An 8,043-nucleotide genomic window follows, 5' to 3' on the forward strand; every position below is an offset into this window, starting at 1 on the left:
CTGGACCCTGTCTCACTAGGAGTGTGTGCCACACCCATGTGATGGCACTGGGGCCCCATCACTCTCCTACTTCATCTCCCAGGGCTCTACTCAGAACTCAGAGCCATCCACATGGCCTCCCAGCTGTTCCTCAAATATTGCAGCTGTACCCCCACCTTGGGGTGCTTGTGTCCTCTCCATCTGGAACACTTTTCCCAGGTGTCACCAAGGCTTGTCCCCACACTTGCTCAAGTGTCATCTCTCATGAAGCATTTTCTGACCACCTTATATTAACGAAGCCACAACACCCCCTCTGCTATTTCTTCTATATTTCTTTGTTTTTTTTAATGTCTGTGTATAATTTCCTTTTTATTTTATTGATCCTATACACACACACACACACACACACACACACACACACACACACACACACACACACCAGAATGTGAGTGTCACCAAGGCAGGGATTTCTTTTTTTTTGTTTGTTTGTTTTTTTGTTTCCCACTGTTGTCATCCCAGCATCTAGAATAGTGCCTGGATGTAGTAAGTGTTCAATAAATATTATTGAAGGAATTTGCTCTGGTTCTCTAGTGTGGAACTCTTCTTTGAACAATTACATCATTATTTCTTTTGCAGTAGCTTTCTCTTGCACTTTAAATATGAGATCAGTGAGCTCTCTGTCAACTCACCAGAGAACCTCCCACCTCTGGGTTTCAGGTATGAAGTTCTGCTCTATCCTGATTGTTTAAGCCATTTTCATTGGGATTTACTGTTACTTGAAGCTCAAAATGTCCTAATTGATTGAATGTTCATTAAAGAATTGCATATAAGTAATTAAAAGTTGGAAATAAACAAAATAACCAAAATTAGAGAACTGAATATTGTGTGTGTGTGTGTGTGCGTGTGTGTGTTACCTGGCAGGCTGGAAGTCCCCAGTAGTGAGTCCTTTATAAATGGCCCTTTCCCACCTTAATTAATTAACTAATTAATAGTGACATTAGTTAACAAAATCCAATACATTTCAGCTGTACACATTAACAGTAAGGCATATATATACATTTGCACTATGTGTTCACCTCCCACAGTTAGATTTCATTCTGTCACCACATATTTGACCCATTTTATCCCGTCTACCTCCCCGCTCCAACACCCTACCCCTGTGCTAACCACTAGTCTATAGTCCATGTCCATAAGTCTCTGTTTGTCCTGTTCCTTTCTTGCTTTTAGGTTTATATCCCACATATAAGTGATATCATGTGGTTTTCAACCTTTTCTGTCTGGCTTATTTCGCTTATGATTATTTCAAGGTCCATCCATGTTATTGCAAATGGCAGTATTTCATCTCTTCTTATGTTTGAGTAATATTCCATTGTATATATGTACTACAGCTTCTTTAGTATGATTATTTCAAGGTCCATCCATGTTATTGCAAATGGCAGTATTTCATCTCTTCTTATGTTTGAGTAATATTCCATTGTATATATGTACTACAGCTTCTTTAGCTAATCATCTATCATAGGACACTTTGGTTGCTTCCACATCCTGGCCACTGTGAATAGTGCTACTATGAACATCTGTATGCAAATATCTTTTCGGATATGAGTTTTCAAGTCTTTGGGTGTAAATACCCAGTAGAGGAATTGCTGGATCATATGGTAGATCAATTCTTAGTTTTTTGAGGAACCTCCATACTGTTTTCCATATTGACTGTACCAATTTGCAGTCCCATCAGCAGTGTATGAGGGTTCTTTTTTCTCCACAACCTCTCCAACATTTATTACTTGTCCTGTTGATTATAGCTATTCTAACAGATGTGAAATGGTATCTCATTGTGTTTTTCATTTGCATTTCCCTAGCAATGTTGAGCATCTTTTCAAAGATTTTTGGCCATTTGTATGTCCTCTAGGGAGAAGTGTTTGTTCAGGTCCTTTGCCCATTTTTTGGAAGAGTTTGAGAAGAATAGGTATTAAATCTTCTTTAGAATGGGTATTAAATCTTCTTTGAATGTTTGGTAGAATTCACTGGTGAAGCCATCTGGTCCTGAACTTCTACTTTTTGATGATTGCTTCAATTTCCATACTGCTGATTGGTCTATTTAGATTTTCCAGATCTTAATTCAGTCTAGGAAGGTTGTATTTTTCCAAGTACTCGTCCATTTCTTTTAGGTTACTAAATTTGGTGTTATATACTTTTTCATAGTATTCTTGCATGATTCTTTGTATTTCTGCGATGTCAGTTGTAATTTCCCCTCTTTCATCCCTGATTTTGTTTATTTGTGTCCTTTCTCTTTTTTCTTTAGTGAGTCTAGCCAGGGGTTTGTCAATTTTCTTAATCTTCTCAAAGAACCAGCTCTTTGTTCCATTTTTTTCTATTTTTTTTATTTCAATTTCATTTATTTCTGGTTTAATTTTGATTATTTCTTTCCTTTTGCTAACTTTAGGCCTCATTTGTTCTTCCTTTTCTAGATTTTTTAAGATGAAGCATTAGATTGTTTATTTGGGCTCATTCTTGTTTTTGGAGATAGGCCTGCAATGATATGAACTTTCCTCGTATGACTGCTTTTGCTGTGTCCCAAATTTTTGATGTTGTACTATCATTATCATTTGTTTCTATGTCTGTCTTGATCTCTCTGTTTATTTCTTCTCTGACCCAGTTATTCTTCAGTAGCATGTTGTTTACTCTCCATGTATTTGTGTTTCTTCCTGATTTCTTTTTGCAGTTGATCTCTAGTTTCAAAGCATTATGATCAGAGAATATGGTTGGTATGATTTCAACCCTCTTATATTTGTTGAGGCTATCTCTGTGTCCTAGTATGTGATCGATTCTTGAGAATGTTCTATGTGCACTAGAGAAGAATGTATAAATAGCTGCTTTGGGATGGAAGGCTCTATAAATGTCAATTATGTCCAGTTGGTCTAATGTGTCATTTAAGGATGTTATTTCCTTATTGATTTTCTGTTTGGATGATCTGTCCATATCTGACAGTGGATATTTAAGTCTCCTACTATGGTAGTGTTTTGGTCTGTTTCTCCTTTTAGTTTTGTTAGTAATTGCTTTATATATTTTGGGGCTCCCTGATTGGGAGCACAGATATTAATAAGTGTTGTCTTCTTGGTGCATGATTCCCTTTAGCACTATGAACTGTCCCTCAGTATCTTTTTTTACCTTTTTTATTTTGAAGTCTAGTTCCTCTGAGATTAGTACTGCTGCTCTCGCTATTCTCTGAATGCATTTGCTTGAAATATCACTTTCCTCCCTTTCACTTTGAGTATATATTTGTCTTTGGAGCTGAGATGTGTCTCCTGGAGGCAGCATATGGTTGGGTTTTTTTTAACCTATTCTGCAACTCTGTGCCTTTTTATTGGTGAGTTCAATCCATTTACATTTAGGGTGATTATTGAAATATGAGGTCCTCTTATGGCCATTTTATCTTTTGTATTCTGGTAGCTCAGTGTTTCCATTGCTTCCTTGTCCTTGTATGTCTGTTTTTTGTTGTTGTTGGGTTTTTCTTCTGGTTCTTCTTGTTTTATGTTATATACTTCAATTCTGAATCTTTGGTGTGTGGTTACCATTATGAATATGTAGAGAATAGTTTTATATATATAGTAGTCCATTTTTTCACCTGTGCCTTATCTCCATTTCACTTTGCAAACTTGGATCTTTGAATCCTCCCCTTTTCAGTCATTGTTATCTCAATTTGTCCGTATGCATGCTGAACATTTATTACTATCTTACTATAGCAAATCACTTATTTTTAAGCTTATAATGCCCTGCTCCTAGTAAGAGTTACACGCCTCTGCTTCTATGAGCCTGCTAGTCACCTTACTCCTAATTATGTTTTTTTTTTTTTCTCATTTTGTTTTAGGTGAGCTGACCCCTTTCAGTATGTCCTGCAGTGCAGGCCTTGTAGTGGAGAATTCCCTCAATTTTTGTATGTCTGTATGTCTTTATTTCTCCTTCATATGTAAAGGAGAGCTTAGCTGGATACATTATTCTTGGCTGATAGTTCTTTTCATTTAAGAGTTTGAATATTGATTCCACTCCCTTTCTGGTTTGTAAGGCTTGTACTGTGAAGTACTATAATAATTGAATGGGTTTTCTTTTATAGGTTACCATCTTCTTTTCACTGGCTGCACTGAGAATTCTGTCTTTGTCGTTGATTTTTGATAATTTTAAAAGAATGTGTCTTGGTGAAGGCCTTTTTGGGTTGAGATAATTGGATATTCTGTTGACTTCTTGAATTCCAAGCTCCAGCTCATTTTTTAGATTTGGGAAATTCTCATCAACTACTTGTCCGAAAATGCTTTCTAATCCTTGCTCCTTTTCCTTCTCTTTGGGAATGCCCATTTTCTTATGTTTTCTCTCCTGATAGTATCAGCTAATTCTTGTATTTCTCTTTCATTATTTCTCATTCTTTGGTTCCTCCCTTCCTCCTTCTGATTTATTTCTAGATTTCTGTCTTCGATATCACTGACCCTTTCCTCCATTTTGTTGACTCTATTTCCCAAGCTTGCTGTTTCATTTTTCAACTCTTGCAGTGTGTTCTTTATCTCCAGAAGTTCTATTCGGTTCTTTTTGAGAGTTTCAATCCCCTTGCTAAAGAACTCATTCAACTCATCTAGTTGTTTTTTCAATTCCTGAAATTGTTGATATGACTTATTTCGTATCTCTCTGTCATTTAAGTTGCATATTTCTGTCTGCAAGCTTATTTTCTAGAGATTTTTCTTTTTCTTTCTGAGCTGCCTTGTCACCTTGGTTGTTCATGGTGTTTAATGGACTATTTCTCCACCTGGGCATTAATAGAAGTGTATTCTACTTTTTTCCCAGAAATTGAAGAGGAGTGGGGGAAGATGGTAGACTAGGTAATAGCAGGGCTCATCTCCTCCCAGGTCCACATTGAAATTACAACCAAGTTATAAAATAATCAACGTGGAGAATCACCTGAAATCCAGCCAATCATAATGCCTACATCTGATAATATAAAGGAGCCACATCGAAGCTGGTAAGAAGGGCAAAGTCATGAATAAGGCTGCACCCGCACTTGTAGATGGTAGAGGATCACCAGGAGGGGGAGTGAGGCTGCGGAGGCTCTCCTGAAGTAGAGGAGATTCCTGGTCTAATCTGGAGGCTCCCCAGCCCAGGGAAGAAGAGGTTCCATTAACTCTGACTGTAGAAACCAGAAGGGATTCTGGCTGTCTGGGTGAGACAGAAGGAAACTGCATTCCTAGACATCCCTTTGAAGGACTCACGCATAGGCTTTCTGACCTGCGGACACTTACCCTGGATACCGGTGGTGGGTCAGAGGCTTGCGTGGGATTCATTCTGAGAAAGTCTGCATTACCTGGCGCCAGAATGAAGGCTGGAAGGGCAGCCACCATTGTGCCTTAGTTCGGCCCCCCTATACCAGCTTGACTGTGTAGACCCCTTCTACAGAGCCATTAGGAAGCGCTGGACTGAGGGAATCAGCCCATTCCACCCAATCTGCAGATTGCTCAGAGCATTTCTTGCTGGATGGCTGCAAAGCCCTGCTCTGATTCAGGACCAAGTATTCCCAGTGGTCAGCCAGCACTGTGAGCCCCATTTCTGAGAGAGTCAGGCAGATCACTGTTGCCAACATGAACTTGGGTGAATATCGGGATCCTGTGGGCCAGTTCCCGACAGCAGCTGGTCTTGCTGTGATCTGAGACTCCAGAAAGGTTACCAAAGGTGCCATAAGACTGAGGCCTATTGATCTGTCTGTCATTGTCTCTCTGAGACTAGGTCCCACCCTACCCACAAATTGCCCCAGGCAGCCCGTTGTCAATAAATTGCCACAGCCCTGCCTCTCCTCTCCCCTGATCTCCCAATCCACACAGGCAACAAACATTGGCTGGCACAGGGTGGGCAATGCACTGAAATCAAAGGCAGGTAGACCTTTGCTGCCTGCAAGAGTTGCAATATCGTGTCTGGGGAGCACAAGTGTCTGTGGGACCACCCCAGATGGCAGCTGCTCTCACTGTGTTCTGTGTCTACAGAGGGAATGCCTAGACACAGAAGTTGCAGCAAAACTGAAGCTATATTGGCTGAACAGACCTTGTCTCCTGAGATCTCACTTCACCCAAGCCACAAAGTGCTTGCAGCCCATTGACAAGCATCCTCTTGTGCACTGCTTTGCTCTGGGGTTGTGCAGTCAGTGCAAGCAACAGACCTTGGCTAGCACAGTGAGTGCATTTTGAGGAAAATAGTTGTGGACAGACCACTGCTGTGTGTACCAGTTGCAATATCTCTTGAGGGGAATGCAGGGGTCTATATTGGCCTAATGGCCCTTGACTGCCTGAGCTCTTGTCCCATCCAATACACAAAGTGCCTGCTGCACGTTGATAGGCAGCTGCTCCTGCCCTGGGGTAGTGCATTTAGGCCCAGGGTGGATAGCAGCTGACATTGCTACAACTGGAAACTTATACAGGGAGCCACAGAGACAGAGTTGGCAAGTAAACTGATACTGCAGTGGCAGGGAGAAATTTATTCAATAGACCCAGGAGACTCCCAGGGTCCCTACGCCACCCAACACACATATCACCCAGAGGTTCATTCAGTTTCAGAGACTTACAGGCAACTAACAGGCAGTGTCAGGCATTGAGGAGCACAAGTCCCTCTGCAATCTACAGATGGGCAACAACCATCTGTAGATTGCTTTGTAGTTCTCACCAGGTAGCCCTGAGCAATCAAAAGCAGTGGCTGACCTTGGCCTACGGGGAAGCCCTTCCCAAGGGGCCACAAAATCAACACATCTGACGGCTGACACCAGACCACAGCGGAGCAAGTCCCAACTAGTCCCATTAGTGATACACACAAAGGATGGTTGCAACAAGTACACAAGCCTGCTGGGGCAAATCCCACTCAGTGACATCAGCTCCCACACAACGATTCTTACCCTGTGGGGGCAGCCAATTCCTACAATTAGACAGCCTGAGCGTTAATACCATCCACTAATCTACTAACGACATAAAGGCTTGGTGACAACAGAAGATCACACACAACCTACACAAAGATCACGTCCAGAGCCCCTGGCATAAGAGATCAGGGAGAGTGTGTCACTGGGCCACACAGGACACCTTCCACATTAGGCCATCTGGCCAAGGCTGAGAGACTAAACAAATATTCCTGATACATAGAAACAAACACAGAGAGGCTAATAAAATGAGAAAACAAAGAAACATGCCACAAATGAAACAACAGGAGAAAACTCCAGAAAATAAGCTAAATGAAATGGAGACAAGCAACCTACCAGAGACAGAGTTCAAAATAATGGTTATAAGGATGCTCAACAAACTTATGGGGAGAATGGATGAGCACAATGAGAACCTCAACAGCATAAAAAAGGACATAGAAACCATAAAAACAAACCAGGCAGAAATGAGGAATACAATAACTGAAAGGAAGAATACAACAGAAAGATTTAAGAGTAGATTGGATGAAGCAGAAGACTGAATCGGCAAACTAGAAGACAAAGTAGCAGAATACACCCAATCAGAACAACAAAAAGAATTTTTAAAAAAATGAGGATAGCTTAAGAGACCTCTGGGACAACATGAAGTATAACAATATCCAGATCATAGGCGTACTCCAAGGAGAAGAGAGACAGCAAGGGACTGAGAATCTATTTGAAGAAATGATGACAGAAGACTTCCCTAACCTGGAAAAGGAATTAGATGTACAAGTTCAGGAAGCACAAAGAGTCCCAAACAAGAGGAATTCAAACAGACCTATACCAAGACACATCATAATTAAAATGCCAAAGATCAAAGACAAAGAGAATCTTAAAAGCAGCAAGAGAAAGGCAGCTAGTTACTTACACGGGTACCCCCATAAGAATGTCTGCTGACTTTTCAATGGAAACTTTGCAGGCCAGAAGGGAATGGCAAGAAATATTCAAAATTATGAAAAAAACAAGAACCTACAACCATGAATACTCTACCTAGCAAGGCTTTCGATGAAAATGGAATGTTAGATAAAGAGCTTCCCAGACAGGAAAAAGCTTAAGGAATTCATCACCAACAAGCCAGAATTACAAGAAATATTAAA

This window comes from Pteropus medius, unplaced genomic scaffold, assembly GCF_902729225.1.
Source record: "Pteropus medius unplaced genomic scaffold, Ma_sr-lr_union100, whole genome shotgun sequence".
Lineage (NCBI taxonomy): Eukaryota > Metazoa > Chordata > Mammalia > Chiroptera > Pteropodidae > Pteropus > Pteropus medius.